The following is a 24450-nucleotide window of genomic DNA, read 5'->3' on the forward strand; positions in this document are numbered from 1 at the left end:
TAACGGGAGGTAACGGAAGATAACAGGAGGTAACAAAAACGAACGGAAACTAACGGGAGGTAACGGAAACTAACGGGAGGTAATGGAAACTAACAGGAGGCAACGGAAACTAACGAACTAACGGGAGGTAACGGGAACTAACGGAAGATAATGGAAACTAACGGGAGGTAACGGAAACTAACAGGAAGTAACGGAAGATAGCGGAAACTAACGGGAGGTAACGGAAACTAACGAAAGGTAACGGAAACTAACGGGAGGTAACGGAAACTAACGGGAGGTAACGGAAGATAACGGGAGGTAACGGAAACTAACGGGAGGTAACGGAAACTAACGGGAGTTAACGGAAACTAACGAGAGGTAACAGAAGATAACGGGAGGTAACGGAAACTAAGGGAAACTAACGGGAGGTAACGGAAACTAACGGGAGGTAACGGAAGATAACGGAAACTAACGGAAGATAACACAAGGTAACGGGAGGTAACGGAAACTACCGGAAGATAACGGAAGATACCGGAAACTAACAGAAGATAACGGAAACTAACGGAAGGTAACGGGAACTAACTGGAGGTAACGGAAGATACCGGAAAATAACGGAAGATAATGGAAACTAACAGAAGATACCGGAAACTAACGGAAGATACCGGAAACTAACGGGATGTAACGGGAACTAACCGGAGGTAACGGAAACTAACGGAAGATAACGGAAACTAACGGGAGGTAACGAAAACTAACGGGAACTAACGGGAGGTAACGGAAACTAACGGAAGATAACGGAAACTAACGGGAGGTAAAGGAAACTAACGGGAGGTAACGGAAGATAACGGAAACTAATGGAAGATAACGCGAGGTAACGGGAGGTAACGGAAATCAGCGGAAGATAACGGAAGATACCGGAAACTAATGGAAGATAACGGAAACTAACGGGAGGTAACGGGAACTATCGGGAGGTAACGGAAACTAACGGGAGGTAACGGAAACTAACGGGAGATAACGGAAACTAACGGGAGGTAACGGAAACTAAGGGAAACTAACGGGAGGTAACAGAAGATAACGGGAGGTAACGGAAGATAACGGAAACTAACGGGAGGTAACGGAAACTAACGGGAGGTAACGGAAGATAACGGGAGGTAACGGAAGATAACGGAAACAAACGGGAGGTAACGGAAACTAACGGGAGGTAACGGAAGATAACGGAAACTAACAGAAGATAACGGAAACTAACGGGAGGTAACGGAAACTAACGGGAGGTAACGGAAACTAACGGGAACTAACGGAAGATAACGGAAACTAACGGAAGATAACGGAAACTAACGGGAGGTAACGGAAGATAACGGAAACTAACGGGAGGTAACGGAAACTAATGGGAGGTAACGGAAGATAACGGAAACTAACGGGAGTTAATGGAAACTAACGGGAACTAACGGAAGATAACGGGAGTTAACGGAAGATAACGGAAACTAACGGGAGGTAACGGAAACTAACGGGAGGTAACGGAAGATAATGGGAGGTAACGGAAACTAACGTAAACTAACGGGAGGTAACGGAAACTAATGGGAGGTATCAGAAGATAACGGGAGGTAACGGAAACTAACGGAAGATAACGGAAACTAACGGGAGGTAACGGAAACTAACGGGAGGTAACGGAAGATAACGGAAACTAACGGGAGGTAACGGAAAATAACGGGAGATAACGGAAACTAACGGGAGGTAATGGAAACTAACGGAAACTAACGGGAGATAACGGAAGATAACGGGAGGTAATGGAAACTAACGGAAGATAACGGAAACTAACGAGAGGTAACGGAAACTAACGGGAGGTAACGGAAACTAACAGGAACTAACGGAAGATAACGGAAACTAACGGAAGATAGCGGAAACTAACGGGAGGTAACGGAAACTAACGGGAGGTAACGGAAACTAACAGGAACTAACGGAAGATAACGGAAACTAACGGAAGATAACGGAAACAAACGGGAGGTAACGGAAACTAACGGGAGGTAACGGAAACTAACGAACTATTGGGAGGTAACGGAAACTAACGGGAGGTAACAGAAGATAACGGAAACAAACGGGAGGTAACGGAAACTAACGGGAGGTAACGGAAACTAACGAACTAACAGAAGGTAACGGAAACTAACGGAAACTAATGGGAGGTAACGGAAACTAACGGAAACTAATAGGAGGTAACGGAAGATAATGGAAACTAACGGGAGGTAACGGAAACTAACGGGAGGTAACGGAAACTAACGGGAGGTAACGGAAGATAACGGAAACTAACGGGAGGTAACGGAAACTAACGGGAACTAGCGGAAGATAACGGGAACTAACGGGAGGTAACGGAAATTAACGGAAGATAACGGAAACTAACGGGAGGTAACGGAAACTATCGAACTAACGGGAGTTAACGGGAACTAACGGAAAATAACGGAAACTAACGGAAGATAACGGATGGGAGGTAACGGAAACTAACGAACTAACGGGAGGTAACGGAAACTAACGTGAAGTAACGGAAGATAACGGAAGCTAACGGGAAAAAACGGAAGATAACGGAAACTAACGAAAGGTAACGGAAACTAACGGGAACTAACGGAAGATAACGGAAACTAATGGAAGATAACGGAAACTAACGGAAGATAACGGAAACTAGCGGGAGATAATGGAATTTAACGGAAGATAACGGGAGGTAACGGGAGGTAACGGAAACTAACGGAAGATAACGGAAACTAACGGAAGATAACGGGAGGTAATGGAAACTAACGGAAGATAACGGAAACTAACGAGAGGTAACGGAAACTAACGGGAGGTAACGGAAACTAACAGGAACTAACGGAAGATAACGGAAACTAACGGAAGATAACGGAAACTAACGGGAGGTAACGGAAACTAACGGGAGGTAACGGAAACTAACAGGAACTAACGGAAGATAACGGAAACTAACGGAAGATAACAGAAGATAACGTAAACTAACGGAAGATAATGGAAACAAACGGGAGGTAACGGAAACTAACGGGAGGTAACGGAAACTAACGAACTATTGGGAGGTAACGGAAACTAACGGAAACTAACAGAAGGTAACGGAAGATAACGGAAACTAACGGGAGGTAACGGAAACTAACAGGAGGTAACGGAAGATAACGGAAACTAACGGGAGGTAACGGAAACTAACGAACTAACAGAAGGTAACGGAAACTAATGGAAACTAATGGGAGGTAACGGAAACTAACGGAAGGTAACGGAAGATAATGGAAACTAACGGGAGGTAACGGAAACTAACGGGAGGTAACGGAAACTAACGGGAGGTAACGGAAGATAACGGAAACTAACGGGAGGTAACGGAAACTAACGGGAACTAACGGAAGATAACGGGAACTAACGGGAGGTAACGGAAACTAACGGGAGTTAACGGAAACTAACGAGAGGTAACAGAAGATAACGGGAGGTAACGGAAACTAAGGGAAACTAACGGGAGGTAACGGAAACTAACGGGAGGTAACGGAAGATACCGGAAACTAACGGAAGATAACACAAGGTAACGGGAGGTAACGGAAACTACCGGAAGATAACGGAAGATACCGGAAACTAACAGAAGATAACGGAAACTAACGGAAGGTAACGGGAACTAACTGGAGGTAAAGGAAGATACCGGAAAATAACGGAAGATAATGGAAACTAACAGAAGATACCGGAAACTAACGGAAGATACCGGAAACTAACGGGATGTAACGGGAACTAACCGGAGGTAACGGAAACTAACGGAAGATAACGGAAACTAACGGGAGGTAACGAAAACTAACGGGAACTAACGGGAGGTAACGGAAACTAACGGAAGATAACGGAAACTAACGGGAGGTAAAGGAAACTAACGGGAGGTAACGGAAGATAACGGAAACTAATGGAAGATAACGCGAGGTAACGGGAGGTAACGGAAATCAGCGGAAGATAACGGAAGATACCGGAAACTAATGGAAGATAACGGAAACTAACGGGAGGTAACGGGAACTATCGGGAGGTAACGGAAACTAACGGGAGGTAACGGAAACTAACGGGAGATAACGGAAACTAACGGGAGGTAACGGAAACTAAGGGAAACTAACGGGAGGTAACAGAAGATAACGGGAGGTAACGGAAGATAACGGAAACTAACGGGAGGTAACGGAAACTAACGGGAGGTAACGGAAGATAACGGGAGGTAACGGAAGATAACGGAAACAAACGGGAGGTAACGGAAACTAACGGGAGGTAACGGAAGATAACGGGAGGTAACGGAAGATAACGGAAACGAACGGGAGGTAACGGAAACTAACGGGAGGTAACGGAAGATAACGGAAACTAACAGAAGATAACGGAAACTAACGGGAGGTAACGGAAACTAACGGGAGGTAACGGAAACTAACGGGAACTAACGGAAGATAACGGAAACTAACGGAAGATAACGGAAACTAACGGGAGGTAACGGAAGATAACGGAAACTAACGGGAGGTAACGGAAACTAACGGGAGGTAACGGAAGATAACGGAAACTAACGGGAGTTAATGGAAACTAACGGGAACTAACGGAAGATAACGGGAGTTAACGGAAGATAACGGAAACTAACGGGAGGTAACGGAAACTAACGGGAGGTAACGGAAGATAATGGGAGGTAACGGAAACTAACGGAAACTAACGGGAGGTAACGGAAACTAATGGGAGGTATCAGAAGATAACTGGAGGTAACGGAAACTAACGGAAGATAACGGAAACTAACGGGAGGTAACGGAAACTAACGGGAGGTAACGGAAGATAACGGAAACTAACGGGAGGTAACGGAAAATAACGGGATATAACGGAAACTAACGGGAGGTAATGGAAACTAACGGAAACTAACGGGAGATAACGGAAGATAACGGGAGGTAATGGAAACTAACGGAAGATAACGGAAACTAACGAGAGGTAACGGAAACTAACGGGAGGTAACGGAAACTAACAGGAACTAACGGAAGATAACGGAAACTAACGGAAGATAACGGAAACTAACGGGAGGTAACGGAAACTAACGGGAGGTAACGGAAACTAACAGGAACTAACGGAAGATAACGGAAACTAACGGAAGATAACGGAAACAAACGGGAGGTAACGGAAACTAACGGGAGGTAACGGAAACTAACGAACTATTGGGAGGTAACGGAAACTAACGGGAGGTAACAGAAGATAACGGAAACAAACGGGAGGTAACGGAAACTAACGGGAGGTAACGGAAACTAACGAACTAACAGAAGGTAACGGAAACTAACGGAAACTAATGGGAGGTAACGGAAACTAACGGAAACTAATGGGAGGTAACGGAAGATAATGGAAACTAACGGGAGGTAACGGAAACTAACGGGAGGTAACGGAAACTAACGGGAGGTAACGGAAGATAACGGAAACTAACGGGAGGTAACGGAAACTAACGGGAACTAGCGGAAGATAACGGGAACTAACGGGAGGTAACGGAAATTAACGGAAGATAACGGAAACTAACGGGAGGTAACGGAAACTATCGAACTAACGGGAGTTAACGGGAACTAACGGAAAATAACGGAAACTAACGGAAGATAACGGATGGGAGGTAACGGAAACTAACGAACTAACGGGAGGTAACGGAAACTAACGTGAAGTAACGGAAGATAACGGAAGCTAACGGGAAAAAACGGAAGATAACGGAAACTAACGAAAGGTAACGGAAACTAACGGGAACTAACGGAAGATAACGGAAACTAATGGAAGATAACGGAAACTAACGGAAGATAACGGAAACTAGCGGGAGATAATGGAATTTAACGGAAGATAACGGGAGGTAACGGGAGGTAACGGAAACTAACGGAAGATAACGGAAACTAACGGAAGATAACGGGAGGTAATGGAAACTAACGGAAGATAACGGAAACTAACGAGAGGTAACGGAAACTAACGGGAGGTAACGGAAACTAACAGGAACTAACGGAAGATAACGGAAACTAACGGAAGATAACGGAAACTAACGGGAGGTAACGGAAACTAACGGGAGGTAACGGAAACTAACAGGAACTAACGGAAGATAACGGAAACTAACGGAAGATAACAGAAGATAACGTAAACTAACGGAAGATAATGGAAACAAACGGGAGGTAACGGAAACTAACGGGAGGTAACGGAAACTAACGAACTATTGGGAGGTAACGGAAACTAACGGAAACTAACGGAAGGTAACGGAAGATAACGGAAACTAACGGGAGGTAACGGAAACTAACGGGAGGTAACGGAAGATAACGGAAACTAACGGGAGGTAACGGAAACTAACGAACTAACAGAAGGTAACGGAAACTAATGGAAACTAATGGGAGGTAACGGAAACTAACGGAAGGTAACGGAAGACAATGGAAACTAACGGGAGGTAACGGAAACTAACGGGAGGTAACGGAAACTAACGGGAGGTAACGGAAGATAACGGAAACTAACGGGAGGTAACGGAAACTAACGGGAACTAACGGAAGATAATGGGAACTAACGGGAGGTAACGGAAATTAACGGAAGATAACGGAAACTAACGGAAAATAATGGAAACTAACGGAAGATAACGGATGGGAGGTAACGGAAACTAACGGACTAACGGGAGGTAACGGAAACTAACGGGAAGTAATGGAAGATAACGGAAACTAACGGGAAAAAACGGAAGATAACGGAAACTAACGAAAGGTAACGGAAACTAATGGGAACTAACGGAAGATAACGGAAACTAATGGAAGATAACGGAAACTAATGGAAGATAATGGAAACTAACGGAAGATAACGGAAAATAACGGAAGATAACGGGAGGTAACGGAAACTAACGGAAGATAACGGAAACTAACGGAAGATAACGGGAGGTAATGGAAACTAACGGAAGATAACGGAAACTAACGGGAGGTAACGGAAACTAACGGGAGGTAACGGAAACTAACAGGAACTAACGGAAGATAACGGAAACTAACGGAAGATAACGGGAACTAACGGGAGGTAACGGAAGATTACGGAAACTAACGGGAGTTAATGGAAACTAACGGGAGGTAACGGAAACTAACGGGAGGTGACGGAAGATAACGGAAACTAACGGGAGGCAACGGAAACTAACGAACTAACGGGAGGTAACGGAAACTAACGGGAACTAACGGAAGATAACGGGAACTAACGGGAGGTAATGGAAATTAACGGAAAATAACAGAAACTAACGGGAGGTAACGGAAACTAACGAAATAATGGGAGTTAACGGGAACTAACGGAAGATAACGGGAACTAACGGAAAATAACGGAAACTAACGGAAGATAACGGAAACTAACGGGAGGTAACGGAAACTAACAAGAGGTAACGGAAGATAACGGAAACTAACGGGAGGCAACGGAAACTAACGGGAGGTAACGGGAACTAACGGAAGATAACGGAAACTAACGGGAGGTAACGGAAACTAACGGGAGGTAACGGAAGATAACGGAAACTAATGGGAGGTAACGGAAACTAACGGGAGGTAACGGAAACTAACGGGAGATAACGGAAACTAACGGGAGGTAACGGAAACTAACGGAAACTAACGGGAGGTAACGGAAGATAACGGGAGGTAACTGAAGATAACATAAACTAACGTGAGGTAACGGAAACTAATGGGAGGTAACGGAAGATAATGGGAGGTAACAGAAACTAACGGGAGGTAACGGAAGATAACGGGAGGTAACGGAAACTAACGGAAGATAACGGAAACAAACGGGAGGTAACAGAAACTAACGGGAGGTAACGGAAACTAACGGTAGGTAACGGAAGATAACGGAAACTAACGGGAGGTAACGGAAACTAACGAACTAACGGGAGGTAACGGAAACTAACGGGAGGTAACGGAAGATAACGGAAACTAACCGGAGGTAACGGAAACTAACGGGAGGTAACGGACACTAACGGGAGGTAACGGACACTAACGGGAGGTAACGGAAGATAACGGAAACTAACGGGAACAAACGGAAGATAACGGAAACTAACGGGAGGTAACGGAAACTAACGGGAACTAACGGAAGATAACGGAAACTAACGGAAGTTAACGGAAGATAACGGAAACTAGCCGAAGATAACGGAAACTAACAGAAGATAACAGAAACTAACGTGAGGTTACGGAAACTAATGGGAGGTAACGGAAGATAACGGGAGGTAACGGAAACTAACAGGAGGTAACGGAAGATAACGGGAGGTAACGGAAACTAACGGAAGATAACGGAAACAAACGGGAGGTAACAGAAACTAACGGGAGGTAACGGAAACTAACGGTAGGTAACGGAAGATAACGGAAACTAACGGGAGGTAACGGAAACTAACGAACTAACGGGAGGTAACGGAAACTAACGGGAGGTAACGGAAGATAACGGAAACTAACGGGAGGTAACGGAAACTAACGGGAGGTAACGGACACTAACGGGAGGTAACGGAAGATAACGGAAACTAACGGGAACAAACGGAAGATAACGGAAACTAACGGGAGGTAACGGAAACTAACGGGAACTAACGGAAGATAACGGAAACTAAAGGAAGTTAACGGAAGATAACGGAAACTAGCCGAAGATAACGGAAACTAACAGAAGATAACGGGAGGTAACGGGAGGTAACGGAAACTAACGGGAACTAACGGAAGATAACGGAAACTAACGGAAGATAACGGAAACTAACGGAATATACCGGGAGGTAATGGAAACTAATGGAAGATAACGTAAACTAACGGGAGATAACGGAAACTAACGGGAGGTAACGGAAACTAACGGGAGATAACGGAAACTAACGTGAGGTAACGGAAACTAACGAACTAACGGGAGGTAACGGAAACTAACGGGAACTAACGGAAGATAACGGAAACTAACGGGAACTAACGGAAGATAACAGAAACTAACGGAAGATAACGGAAGATAACGGGAGGTAACGGGAGGTAACGGAAACTAACGGAAGTTAACGGAAACTAACGGAAGATAACGGGAGGTAATGGAAACTAATGGAAGATAACGGAAAATAACAGAAGATAACGGAAACTAACGGAAACTAACGGAAGATAACGGGAGGTAACGGAAACTAACGGAAGATAACGGAAACTAACAGGAGGTAACGGAAACTAACGGGAGGTAACGGAAACTAACGTGAGGTAACGGAAGATAACGGGAGGTAACGGAAGATAACGGAAACTAACGGGAGGTAACGGAAACTAACGGGAGGTAACGGAAGATAATAGAAACTAACGGGAGGTAACGGAAACTAACGGGAACTAATGGGAGGTAACGGAAAATAACGGGAGGTAACGGAAGATAACGGAAACTAACGGGAGGTAACGGAAACTAACGAAATAACGGGAGGTAACGGAAACTAATGGGAGGTAACGGAAGATAACGGTAACTAACGGGAGGTAACGGAAACTAACGGGAGGTAACGGAAACTAACGGGAGGTAACGGAAGATAACAGAAACTAACGGGAGGTAACGGAAACTAACGGGAGGTAACGGAAGATAACGGAAACTAACGGGAGGTAACGGAAACTAACGGGTGCTAACGGGAGGTAACGGAAACTAACGGAAGATAACGGAAACTAACGGAAGATAACGCGAACTAACGGGAGGTAACGGAAACTAACGGGAGGTAACGGAAACTAACGGGAACTAACGGGAGGTAACGGAAGATAACGGAAACTAACGGGAGGTAACAGAAACTAACGGGAGGTAACGGAAACTAACGGAAGATAACGGAAAATAACGGAATATAACGGAAACTAACGGAAGATAACGGGAGGTAACGGGATGTAACGGAAACTAACAGAAGATAACGGGAACTAACGGGAGGTAACGGAAACTAACGGGAGGTAACGGAAACTAACGGAAGATAGCGGAAACTAACAGAAGATAACGGAAACTAACGGAAGATAACGGGAGGTAACGGAATGTAACGGAAACTAACAGAAGATAACGGGAACTAACGGGAGGTAACGGAAACTAACGGGAGGTAACGGAAACTAACGGGAACTAACGGGAGATAAAGGGAACTAACGGAAGGTCATGGAAACTAACGGAAGATAACGGAAACTAACGGAAGATAACGGAAACTAACGGGAGGTAACGGGATGTAACGGAAACTAACAGAAGATAACGGAAACTAACGGGAGGTAACGGAAACTAACGGGAGATAACGGAAACTAACGGGAGATAAAGGGAACTAACGGGAGATAAAGGGAACTAACGGAAGGTCACGAAAACTAACGGAAGATAACGGAAACTAACGGGAGGTAACAGAAACTAACGGGAGGTAACGGAAACTAACGGGAGGTAACGGAAACTAACGGGAGGTAACGAAAGATAACGCAAACTAACAGGAGCTAACGGAAACTAACGGGAACGAACGGGAACGAACGGAAACTAACGGAAGATAGCGGAAACTAACAGAAGATAACGGAAACTAACGGAAGATAACGGGAGGTAACGGAATGTAACGGAAACTAACAGAAGATGACGGGAACTAACGGGAGGTAACGGAAACTAACGGGAGGTAACGGAAACTAACGGGAACTAACGGGAGATAAAGGGAACTAACGGAAGGTCATGGAAACTAACGGAAGATAACGGAAACTAACGGAATATATAACGGAAACTAACGGGAGGTAACGGGATGTAACGGAAACTAACAGAAGATAACGGAAACTAACGGGAGGTAACGGAAACTAACGGGAGATAACGGAAACTAACGGGAGATAAAGGGAACTAACGGGAGATAAAGGGAACTAACGGAAGGTCACGAAAACTAACGGAAGATAACGGAAACTAACGGGAGGTAACAGAAACTAACGGGAGGTAACGGAAACTAACGGGAGGTAACGGAAACTAACGGGAGGTAACGAAAGATAACGCAAACTAACAGGAGCTAACGGAAACTAACGGGAACGAACGGGAACGAACGGAAACTAACGGAAGATAACGGAAACTAATGGGAGGTAACGGAAACTAACGGGCGGTAACGGAAACTAACGGGAGATAAAGAAAACTAACGGGAGATAAAGGAAACTAACGGGAGATAACGGAAGATAAAAGGGAAATAACGGAAGATAAAAGGGAACGGGAGGTAACGGGATCCAAATGAGGTTGGAGAGAGGCTCCACCTTTTTATTCTGCAGGTTTCCTGTCCCTGGGGACGGATCTCCTCTCTCTGTGGTGCTGTCGTGCGGGAAGGGGAAACACCCTATTCCCTTACGTCCTACCAGCAGCACAGATGGGGTTACCTGTGGACTGGTAGGACCGGCGGAATTTTAATGAGCCCAAGAACCAATAAACGATCTTCAGCTCCCTGAAAGGGAGGAGATCACCCCCCAGCCCACCGTGTTTTTTTCTGTCCTCTGGACAGGTGGACTGGCGTGTCGCTCCCCCTCAGGGAGCTGAAGATTGCTTAGGGGCTCTTTCTTTCCTTAAGCTAAAGCATCGCTTTTTTCATGGTCCAGTGCCTTTATTTTAGGCCTGATCATGGCGATTTTTTGTCTCCGGGTTACCGTCGGGGAGGGGGGTCTCCCTCCCCTCTTCTTTCATCTCAGTATGCGGCGTCCGTCTCTCCACTACCGCATGTGTGCGGCGCTATGGGCGCCGCCATTTTCCGGAAGTGACGCGCACTAGGTGCGCTACGTCACTTCCGGTTTTCCGGAGCGATGCGGTGAGGTTTAAAACTCACCATTTCTCTTTAACTGTCTCCCTATAAGGATCCTGGGATCCAGGATTAGATCTGGGGAGACATTTAAGATAAGCTGAGCCAGTTTAGGCTCCGTTATCTCTCTGGGCTGATTACGATTAAGGACCCGCCCAGGGGGGCGGGGCTTCCTCCTTTTAAGCACCCAGAGCCTTTCAGTTAGTGCTCTGGTTGCGTCGCTTTCACAAGTTAGCTCCAGAGTTCCCTGTGCCTTGAGATATTCTTGTAGTATTGCTTGGCTCGGGTTTTGTTGTTCCTCTTTTCACAGCTCTAATTTCTTCTAGTGCTGGTGGGCCCCCTTAAGGTCTTGTTTCTCCACCTCCAGGTATTGTAGGTGTTATGACCTGTTTTTTTCTTCCAATTACAGATTATGGCTTCCCCTAAGGATCCGGATCAGCGGAAAGCTGGGGCCAAGAGGAAGCATTTGGCGTGTTACGAATGTAACACACCCTTAGACGACAGCTGTCCTTACTCCAGATGTGAGAGTTGTCGCACGGCATCCACGGAACCCACGATGCAGGAAATGTTCCAGTGGACAAAGACATACGTGGATGATTCCATTAAGGGAGTGGTACGGCTGCTTAATGAGAGGCTACCAGGTCCCTCTCAGACTCCCATGGAGGTGGTCGCACCGGTCGAAAGACCTACCCCCTGTTCTGTGGGGTCTTCTTCCGAGGAAGAAGAATTTACTTCTTGTTTTTTCCCTCCAGAAAAGACGCAGAAGTTACTCAAGTCCATCAGGTCGGGGGACCAGGATGTTGACATGGGGGAGTCTTCCGATCCCGCCGGACGGACACAGCGTGTCTTTAGAGCGGATGAGACCCTCCTCTCTGTGATGCGCACAGAGTGGAGAAAGCCTGAGAAAGGTCCAGTGCTCACCAGAAAATTCAAACTGATGTACCCGATGGCTAAACCCTTGGTGGAATCGTGGGGTTCCGTTCCCAAGGTGGACATGGCTATAGCCAAGTTGTCCCGGCGCACTCTAGTCCCTGCAGACGATGGGTCTAGTCTGCAGGACCCTCTAGACCGGAGGGCAGAGTGCACCCTTAGAAGGAGTTACGCGGCGGCTGCTGCATCCGCATCAACCTCAATTGCGGCCACAGAGGTAGCCGCCTATTTACGCTCCAAGCTCAATCAAATCCAGACGGACGTGGATCAGAGCGTATTAAGAGATGACATCCTGGCAGCCTTCAAGTCAGCCAATCTGGCTATGGACTTTCTGGTCGATTCTACCCAGATGCAGCTGAAGCTGGCCGCCAAAACTATGGCCCCAGTTTCAGCTGCCCGCAGACCACTTTGGCTGAAACCGTGGATCGCGGACAACGCGTCCAAGTTTAACCTTTGTGGGCTCCCCTTCGAACCTGATAGGCTATTCGGGTCCGAATTGGACAAGATAATGGAGGGGCTCTCCGATAAAAAGGGGAAGAGCCTCCCCCAGCAGCCCTTTCGGGGACGCCCCAGACAGGAGAAGAAAGGCGGAGGTCGTCCAGGGCAGCAGTCTAGGCGCAGAGATTGGGGGGGGCCGTCTCGTAAATATTCGAGACGCTCCCGCAAACCCACCAGGGAGGCAAAGCCCTCCTGACTATGGGCCTCCTCGAGGCTCTTGGATAAGCCCTGCTGCACCTGCAGTGTCTCCTCTAGATTTTCTCGTACCCCTCCCCCAGATCCCCGTGGGGGGCCGTCTTACCCATTTCAAAGACTCTTGGAGCCGGTTGATTGCAGACCCCTGGGTCCAGGACATAGTTTCCGTCGGGTATCGGGTAGATCTTATCTCTCTCCCCCCAGAGAGATTCATCGCCACACGAAACTTCGGGTCTGCCAAACAAGTGGTCCTAGAATCTTACATTCAAGACTATATCTCCAAGGGAGCCCTAGAGGAGGTGCCGACAGGGGAGAGGGGCCTAGGGATTTATTCACCAGTGTTCCTGGTTCCCAAAAAGACGGGAGATCTCCGGATGATCATCGACTTGAGATTTCTCAATCGATTTATAAGAAAAACAAGGTTTCGCATGGAAACCATAAGGTCAGTCAGCCCTATCCTCAACTTGGGGATGTCATGGCTACTCTGGACCTCAAGGATGCGTATCTTCACATTCCGATCCATTCCGCGTCCCGGAAACTCCTCAGGATCGCGGTCCAGATTTCAGGGGTTCGCAGGCACTTTCAGTTCTCCGCGCTTCCCTTCGGAATCTCCTCTGCCCCCCTTATCTTCACCAAGGTGGTGGTGTCGGTGGTGGCAGCTTTGAGACTTCAAGGACTGACTATTATTCCTTATCTGGACGATTGGCTTTTCTTAGCCTCTTCAGTTCCGATCCTTACCCACCATCTTCAGATCGCAATTTCCTTTCTCCTCCGCTTGGGCTGGATTATCAACTGCAGAAGTCGAATGTGAGCCCATCGACTTCAATCCATTATTTAGGATTCGTGGTCGACTCTGTGGAGATGTCCCTCCGGTTGACTCTAGAAAGGAAAGCGCGGATTCAGGACCTGGCAAAGGTCCTTTATGTCCCTCGTCGAGTCTCTATCCGGACTCTCATGAAGATGCTGGGACTCATGTCAGCGGCTGCGGACGCAGTCCCTTGGGCACTATGACACCTCCGTCCTCTTCAGTCGGAGGTCTTACACTTATGGAACGGCAGCCCTACGGGGCTAGATTCCCTGTGCTCCCTGTCCGGTCAAACCCGGAATTCCCTCAGATGGTGGTTTCAGCTACCAGCAGGGAAGTCTATGACCCAACCAGCTTGGGTCATATTGACTACAGACACGTCCCTTGTAGGCTGGGGCGCTCATCTGGACGGATCCCCAGTTCAGGGATCTTGGTCTCCTCTGGAGCGGCGTCTTTCTTCCAATCTTCGCGAGATGCGAGCTATCCGGCTAGCCCTCCTTCACTTCGCCCCTCAGATTTGGGGCAAAGCAGTGAAAGTCCAGTCAGACAATATGACTGCGGTTCTCTATATAAACAAACAGGGAGGCACAAGATCATTGCCCCTTCTGTCAGAGATCGGGGGGATTCTTCGGTGGGCAGAGTCGAACCTTTCCCATCTATCTGCCGTTCATATTCGAGGCTCCCTCAATATGATAGCGGACCGCTTAAGTCGAGGATTACCGACCATGGAGTGGTCTCTGCATCCGGAGATCTTCAGGCAGCTAGTTCACAGATGGGGTATGCCAGAGGTGGATCTCATGGCGACCAGGTTCAACGCCAAGGTGCTGAGGTTCTGTTCCCTGTACAGGGAAGACAACCCCCTGGCGATAGATGCTCTGTCGATACCGTGGAGGTTCAGGCTGGCTTACATCTTCCCTCCGTTTTCCATGATACCGAGGGTATTGATGAAAATCCATCAGGATCAGGCCTCGGTAATAGCCATCATACCGTTTTGGCCCAGAAGATCCTGGTTTACCCAGCTCATTCAGATGAGTCGGGGACAATACTGGAGACTCCCCCCGGAGCAGACCCTGGTGTCGTGGGACACTCACCTCTGCCCAGATCTGCACAGGTTCAACCTGACAGCCTGGAGGTTGATCAGTCCCTTCCCAACATAGAAGGGCTTTCCGAGTCGGTCCTGAGAACTTTGTCGCATTCCCGAGCAGAGTCTACAAAGAAGGCCTACTCCAGGATCATGAGAATCTTCATATCATGGTGTGATTCCAAACAAGTGGCGTCCGCAGATCCGCCCCTTCCTGCGATACTTCAATTTCTTCAAGATGGATTAGATAGAGGCCTATCTCCAGCTACCTTGAAGGTACAGGTTTGTGCCATCTCGGCCTGTCTCAACAGACCACATTCTCGGGACCCACTCATTAAACGCTTCCTGAAGGGAGCTACTATACTACTATACTGAAACCTATCCCCCAGTGGGATCTTTCAGTAGTGCTCAGGGGGCTAGCATCTCCCCCCTTCGAGCCCTTGGAGGAGGTAAATTTCAAATTTTTGACTTTAAAGATGGTCTTTTCTTCTGGCTATAGCTTCAGCCAAAAGAGTTTCCGAATTGCAGGCTTTCTCTGCAGTTCACCCGTACATTATTTTCCTACAGGATAGAGTACTCCTGAAGTTTTTACCATACTTCAGGCCTAAGGTGCCTACTTTCCAGAATATTAATAAGGTAATCTCTTTACCAGTTTTGTTTACAGCCTCCTCCTCTGATACTCCAGCTAGAGATCCGCTGGATATTTCAAGATGCCTCCAGATCTATGTGGATAGATCTAGAGAGTTCAGGATAGATGAGAATCTCCTTATCCTGTTTGCCGGTAAGTCTAAAGGCCGTAAAGCGTCTAAAGCTACCATTAGTCGCTGGATCAAGGAGGCCATTAAGGAAGCTTTCGTCTCCCAATCCTTAGACCCTCCCGAGTTTGTGAGAGCCCATTCTACAAGGGCGGTCTCCACCTCGGTTGCGGAGAGAAGTCTTCTCCTCTTAGAGTTGATCTGTAAGGCGGCCTCCTGGAGCTCTGAGTCAACCTTCATCTCCCATTATAGGATAGATGCTCGGCTTTTGGGCAGACTGTTCTTAGTTCTGCCAGGCATGAGGACCCTCCCTAGGAGATTCTTCTTGCTATCTCCCCATCTGTGCTGCTGGTAGGACGTAAGGGAATCGTTAATTTCTAACGATAATTTGTTTTCCCTTAGTCCTAACAGCAGCACACAAATATCCCACCCTAAATACATTATGCTTGTTAAAAACACGGTGGGCTGGGGGGTGATCGCCTCCCTTTCAGGGAGCTGAAGATCGTTTATTGGTTCTTGGGCTCATTAAAATTCCGCCGGTCCTACCAGTCCACAGGGGCAGTTAACCCCATCTGTGCTGCTGTTAGGACTAAGGGAAAACAAATTATCGTTAGAAATTAACGATTTATGTTTGTAAAAAGCTGTATGGGAGGGTTCAGAAGGAAAGGAGCAACAATATGGTTTTTGGTGAGCAGATTTGCTGGAATTGCTTTTCTGTGTCATATTTGAAGACGCACTAGGGCACCCCTACAATAGAAACCATCCTAAATTGATTCCATTTTGGAAACTACACCCCCTCAAATAACTCATTGAGGGGTTTACCGACACCTTTTACCTCAGAAGCGTTTCATAATATTTAGTAAGACATGGCTGTGAAAATGAAAAATTATATTTTTTCCTAGAATTCGCCAAAAAGCCCAAATTTTTTACTTTAACAAAGGATAACAGGAGAAAATGCACCCCATAATTTTTTACCCATTTTCTCCTGAATACGACAACACCCCATATGTGATCGTAAACTGCTATATCAGCAGAATTCAAAAGGAAAGAAGCGGCATCTGCATTTTCTAACGTGTAATTTGCTGAAATAAATTTTAAGGGCCATAACTTTATTTTTTTGTTGACTGAGCAGTGTGGGGGCTCATTTCTTGCAGGGTGAGCTTTAATTTTTAATGGTACCATTTTTAGGTACATATGACTTTTTGATTGCTTTACATTTTTTTATTAGGTGAAGTGGCTAATATTGCAATTCCGCCAGTGTTTTTTATTTTTAGTTTATGGGGTTCTCCAAATGGTATACTTGATATGGTTCTGGCGATACCAAATTTATATTGTTTTATTCATGTTCTACTACTTTTATATCATAAAATCACTTTAAACTTTTTTTTTTTGCATCACCAAATCGAAGACCCATAACTTTTTGATTTTTCCTTCAATATAGCTGCGTGAGAGCTTGTTTTATTGCAGGACGGACTAATTTTTATTGGTACAATTTTGGGGTCTATATGGCTTTTTGAGTGCTTTTTATGAAAAAAATTTTAGGAGGTAAAGTGGGCAAAAATTGCATTTCTGTCAGTGTTTATGGGATTTTTCCATGTGTTACATTTGATATCATAATTTTATTCTGTGGGATGATACGTTATGGCGACACCAAAATTGTATTGTTTTTCATTTTCTACCACTTTTGAAATCACAAAATCACTATTAAAAAAAAAAAAATTCTTGCATCACCAAAATCTAAAACCCATAACTTTATTTTTCCGTCATAGTTGTGTGAGGGCTTATTGTGGGATTGGTACCGTGATCATTTTATAGATCAGGTCATTACGGACGCAGCGATACCAATTGTGTAGTTTAGTTTATTTTTTTAATCGCTTATAAAATGAGCAGATGTGGGGAAAGGCAATTTATTTTATTTTTAATTTACTTTAAAAAATAAAAAATTAACTTTTTTTTATCAAGCCTCACTTGGATCTTGACGATACAGTGGGGCTTATTGGCTTTACTATACTTTGCAATGCAGTAAACTACTGTACGGCCACACAGCGGGGCGTAGAGTGAAAGGTGCGCCGTTTGGTTTTTGGAGGGCTGATTTTTATGGACTGGTTTATTTACACCATGTCCCATTTGAAGCCCCCTGATGCACCCCTAGAGTAGAAACTCCCTAAAAGTGACCCCATCTAAGAAACTACACCCCTCAAGGTATTCAAAACTGATTTTACTTACGTCGTTAACCCTTTAGGTGTTGCACAAGAGTTATTGGCAAATGGGAATGAAATTTGAAAATTTTATTTTTTTTGTCTAATTGTTCATTTTAACCCATTTTTTCCACTAACAAAGCAAGGGTTAACAGCCAAACAAGACTGTATCTTTATTGCCCTGACTCTGCCGTTTACAGAAACACCCAATATGTGGCCGTAAACTACTGTACTGCCACACAGCAGGGCGTAGAGTGAAAGGTGCGCCGTTTTGTTTTTGGAGGGCTGATTTTTATGGACCGGTTTATTTACACCGTATCCTGTTTCAACCCCTGGAGTAAAAACTCCCTAAAAGTGACCCCATTTTAGAAACTACGGGATAAGGTGGCATTTTTTTTGGGACTATTTTTAGGGTAAATATGATTTTTGGTTGCTCTATATTACATTTTTGTGAGGCAAGGTTTAACAAAAATTGAAATTCAGAAATTTCATCTCCATTTGCCATTAACTGTTGAGGAACACCTAAAGGGTTAATAAAGTTTGTATAATCAGTTTTGAATACCTTGAGGGGTGTAGTTTCTTAGATGGGGTCACTTTTAGGGAGGTTTTACTCTAGGGGGGCATCAGGGGGGCTTCAAAAGGGACATGGTGTCAATAAAAAAAGGCCATCAAAATCGGCCTTCCAGAAACCATGTCGGTCCTTTCCTTTTGCGGCCTCCCTTTTACTGATACAGCAGTTTACGACCATAAATGTGGCGTTTCTGTAAACTGCAGTATCAGGGTAATAAATATTAAGTTTTGTTTGGTTGTTAACCCTTGTTTTGTTACCGGAAAAAACGGATTGAAATGGAAAAGTGCCAAAAATAGCGGTTTTGGCATCGTTTTTTTTTATTTTTTTTTTTAACCGTGTTAATCTGGGGGGGTTAGGTCATGGGATATTTTTATAGAGGAGATTCTTACGGACGTGGCAATACCTAATAAGTCTACTTTTTTTTTTACAATTATTTAGGTTTTTGACTATATTATCTTTTTTGATACAAATTTTGGGTATCTCTAAAGTCTAAGGGTCATTTTTTAGATTTTTTTTTCCATCCAATTATCTCATGTGGGGGCTCATTTTTTGCAGGATGAGCGGACGGTTTTATTGGCACTATTTTGGGGGCTATATGACTTTTTGATCGCTTGCTATTAAACTTTTTGTTATGTAAGGTGACAAAAAAATTCTTTTTTTGCACCTTTTTTTTTTTTTACCGTGTTAATCTGGGGGGTTGGGTCATGGGGTATTTTTAGAGGAGATTCTTACGGACGTGGCGGTACCTAATAAGTCTACTTTTTTTTTTACAATTATTTAGGTTTTAGACTATATTATCCTTTTTGATACCAAATTTTTTTTTTGTATCTCTAAAGTCTAAGAGTCATTTTAAATTATTTTTTTTATCCGATTATCTTATGTGGGGGCTCATTTTTTGCGGGATGAGACGACAGTTTTATTGGCACTATTTTGGGGGCTATATGACTGCCTCATAGAACTGGAGGAATGTCCCTGTGCTGCCAGCGCTTCGGGATAGTACAAAAGAGTTGTACATGGCAACCTGCACAAAGTAGACCGCAACTTTTTTGTACCATGCCCGGGTTTTGCGCATGGCGTTATATGGCTTGAGGACTTGATCCGAGAGATCAACTCCTCCCATATACCGATTGTAGTCGACGATACAATCGGGCTTGAGGACCATTGCCGCGGTACCTCGCACAGGGACAGGGGTGATGCAGTTACCATGAATAGTGGACAGCATAAGGACATCCCTCTTGTCCTTATACCTGACCAGCAACAGGTTTCCAGTGATAAGGGCACGGGTCTCACCCCTGGGGATAGGTACCTAGAGGGGGTGGGCAGGGAGGCCGCGTTGATTTTTCCGCACGGTCCCACAAGCGGACGTGGATCTGGCGGCAAGGGACTGGAACAAGGGGATACTGGTATAAAAGTTATCCACGTAAAGGTGGTAACCCTTATCCAGCAGTGGGTACATAAGGTCCCACACAAGTTTCCCGGTAACACCCAGAGTGGGGGGACATTCTGGGGGTTGAATCTCGCCCCTCGTATACACGAAATTTGTAAGTGTACCCTGAGGTACTCTCACAAATTTTGTATAGCTTCACGCCATACCTCATCCGCTTGGAGGGCACATACTGGCGGAAAATGAGTCTCCCCTTGAACGCAATAAGAGACTCATCAACCACTACCTCCCTTCCAGGTACATAGGCCTGCTGAAATGTGGCCCCAAAGTGATCGATGACCGGCCGTATCTTATACAGCCGGTCATAGGCAGGATCACCTCGGGGGGGACATGCTGCATTATCGGAATAATGCAGACGACATTTCCGGATGGCCTCAAACCGGGAGCGTGTCATGGCCGTACTGTAAAGTGGGGTCTGGTATAGGACGTCCCCACTCCAGTACAGTCTGACACTGGGTTTCTTGACCAGGCCCATATGCAGCATGAGGCCCCAAAATGTCCTCATTTCAGCTGCACTGACCGGCGTCCAGCCACCGGGCCTGGCCAAAAAGGAGCCCGGGTGTTGAGCGACGAACTGTTGGGCGTACAGATTCGTCTGCTCCACCATCAGATTTACCAGTGGGTCACTGAAAAAATGACAAAAAAAAAGTCATATTCAGTGTAGCCCACTGTGGAAATCTGGATTCCTGATTGGCCTACAAAATCAGGAATCACGGGCTCGTATCGCTCTGGGCTACACCAGACTAGTTCACCGGCAGGGTGCTCCGGTGAATTTAACTGGTGAGCCGGGAAACCAGTACGAGCCCCAGAGCTGCTCGTACTAGTGTGGGCCACAGGGTCCCTAACATGGCGGTCCCCTTGCTCCGCCTAGCGGCGTCTCCGCCGCCTTGGGGGCTCATCATCATCGCTAGATGATGAGAACGCGGATGACAACAGGAATGTGGGGTCATCCTCATCCTCACTGGGACTCTTGGAGTCGGAGGCAAGCTGGGCGTATGCCTCCTCGGCCGAGAACGTCCGGCGGGCCATAGGGGAGTGTGTGTCTGCGTGTATATGTGCGTGTGTGTAACTCTTTATTTTGTGTGCGGGGGCACGGGTGTTCGCGGACTTAACCCTAAAACTAACAGAAGAAAATAAAAATAAACTAACAAAAAAAAGGGCAAAAAATGTGGGGAAAAAAATTCAAAAACGCTGATCAACCGTCCGAAGTTGATCAGCGGTGGGGTGTGCGATGCGCTAAGAGTGGCCGGACGCTAAGTGCCGGCCACAGTCAGCGTACACAAAAATAAAATAAAAAAAGGTGGGGGGGGGGGGGGGAGTGGCAGCACCCCTGGGGGGTCTAGGGTCACACAGCTGTGCTGTAGACCCCAGACACCCTAACTTAGGGTGATGCAATCAAAGTTCAGAAACTAACTTTCCCTTTTTTTTCCCTGCCTAAACCAAACTTTCCCTGTGCTGTCCCTATGTACCTGATGGGGGGTGCTGGGGCACAGATCGGGTCCTGGGGGCAGAGATCGGGTCCTGGCAGCGATGGCGGACACACGTGCAGGCAGCTCCTCTCTTTTCCGGCTCCGGAACACAAAAGGAGGAGAGGAGCGCCTGCCTCTTTTGAATCTGCCGCCGGACCGCCCACAGACCAATCAGAAAGCGATCCTGAGTGGGGATGTCACCATCACCACTCAGGATCGCTGGATGGTGATTGGTGGAGTGAAATCACACCATCACCATCCTGTTCCGGGTCTTCAGAGACCCGAATAACCCAGAAAACCGCAGGTCTGAATTGACCTGCGGTTTTCTGCGATCGCATACATGGAGGGGTCACCGGAACCCCCGGCGCATTTGCCCCAAGTGCCTGCTCAATGATTTGAGCAGGCACGGGGTGCCGATCACCGCCTGCCGCACGGCGGTGATTGAAAATACACAGGGCGTACATGTACGCCCTGTGTCCTTAAGTACCAGGGCACAAGGGCGTACCTGTACGCCCTGTGTCCTTAAGGGGTTAATGACAGCAATGAAATGCAGTGGAATTTTTTTGGGGGGGGGATTAAGTTAATTTTCATGGCAAAGAAGGACTATGCAATTCATCTGATCACTCTTCATAACATTCTGGAGTATATGCATAAAAACTTAAGCAGCAACTTTTCCAATTTCCATGCGATTCTCAAAACTTTTGGCCACAACTGTACACTCTGCAAAAACACCTGTTGATCCAAGGACCATTACTTGGAGTCCAGTTTTACTCTTAGAAAATCTGCCCCTTTTTAATTCGCTTTTTATGTGGGCTGCTGACAGGGAGCGCAGATTACTTTCTTCCCAACCAAAAACCCTGACTGGCACCTGTTGCATAGAATGACTCCTCGCCCCCCCCAATGATTTATATAAGAGACTGTCACATTGTCGGATCTTATCTGGACATCTGATCTCAAAATCTCTCTGCACAGGACTGAATGGGCCATCCAGAAATTATCCAGCGGTTGGAGGACATTTCAGACTGTTCCCAAGACCATTCCCCTTAGAGACATTTGGGAAAATTGGGCCCCCCCGACCCCACTGACTTGCATATGTTACTGTTTTAATAGGTTGTACTACCAAGGGACCCCTTTTTGTAGATTCCCCCACCAGGCCAAAGACAGATTGAGAGATACAAAGCAATAGTCCAGAGATACCCAAGTCTTCCTCCAGGAATCTAGGATTGCTTTCTGAAGTGTTCTGGTACAAGACTGAGCCCAACCCACTGCTGGGATGACTGAATCGAACAAGACCCCCAGAGAAGAAAGAAGGGGGAAGGGGGGGGGGGGGGGGGGGGAAGCTTCTTCTCCTCCCACTGGAGCTGAACTTATCAGAGCAGCGGTGATTTTCTAAAGACCAGAGGTCTTCCATTAGTGTCCGGTCACCATGCCTCAGTCTTTCTCCTGCGCCAAGGAGGAACAGACAACTTGGAAAGTGGTACAGCAACTGCTGGTACTTATTCAGCATGATAGGCATTTAAAATGTTTTTCTTCCCAGACCTGCATAGCCCACATACAGATCTAGAGACCACCGCTGATGTGCTGCTAACTTCCTCCCCACCTGGAAGGGACAGTAAGACTGAGGCAGAGCTGGAGAAAGCTTATTTGCTTCCTGTCCCTACCTGGTGAGAGGAGGGTCATCTCATATGTGCCGTTGTGGAGGATTAAAGGGAAAAAACCTACATATTCCTCAGCATGTACAGATGGCCTTATAGCCAATAGGGTGAGATACTGAAAGCCAATATCTGGCCGTGCTAGATGCTGATCTCCAGCATGCTGTTTCTCTGCAAATCAGGCAAACAGATTGCAAACTAGCCTTCTTAAGGTTGAGCAGTATTCTGACATTTCTACAATGCCCATTTCCCCTGCACCTGGTGAACAGGCCTGGGTCTCGTTAGGCCTAGCCACCATCACTAGACCTGGGATCAGGAACCTCTAGCACTCCAGTTGTGGTGAAACAGATTCTCAGTATGCACACTTGCTTGTTCTTGGAAATCCCATAGGAGTGAGAAGAACATGCTTGGAGTTGTAGTTTCCCAACAGGTGGAGGTTGCCAGCTCCAGCACTAGACCATTAACACAGTGACCATGTGATCTCTGGTATCACTAGAGCAGAACTGCCACTTCTATTCTATACACTACTCAAGGGCCATATGTATACAAAACTAAATTTGGCAAGTAATAAGGAACATTACCATCATCTCCCCTTGGGTGTCTGCAAGATTCTCTGCTGCATAATGAAATCTTATAGAAGGGTATCCTGAGACTAATACTGACGACCTATCCTCTGGCTAGGTCATCAGTATATTATGGGGGTTCAACACAAGGGACCCCCACTGATCCTGTTTGAGAAACAGCCTTCTCCAGCTTTTCCTAGGCCATGTCACAATTATCAGTAACGTGGCCTCAGTGCAGCTCAGCCCTATAGAAGTTAATGGGGCTGAGTGCAATACCAAGCACAGCCACTGTACGGCACTGTGCTTAGTAAGCCGAGAGAAGGCAGTTGCTCTCACAGGAGCTCTGGTGACTTCTCAAACAACTGATTGGCAGGGGTCCCAGGTGTCAGACCCCGACCAATAAGATACTGATCAACTATGCAGAGGTTATGTCACTAGTATAAAGATCTTGGAAAAAAAAATAATTAACTAAAAAGGTACAACCACACAAGGCAAAAAAAAAAAAAAAAAGCCGCTGTATCTACCATGGCAAGTGTGCACATTTGGATGATTTTTTTTAGAAATGTCCACATTGCTACAGTTCCATGTACCAAGGAAGAGCCTTCTGGGATTTGATTG

Source organism: Bufo bufo, chromosome 2 (assembly GCF_905171765.1).
Source record: "Bufo bufo chromosome 2, aBufBuf1.1, whole genome shotgun sequence".
NCBI classification, from domain to species: Eukaryota; Metazoa; Chordata; class Amphibia; order Anura; family Bufonidae; genus Bufo; species Bufo bufo.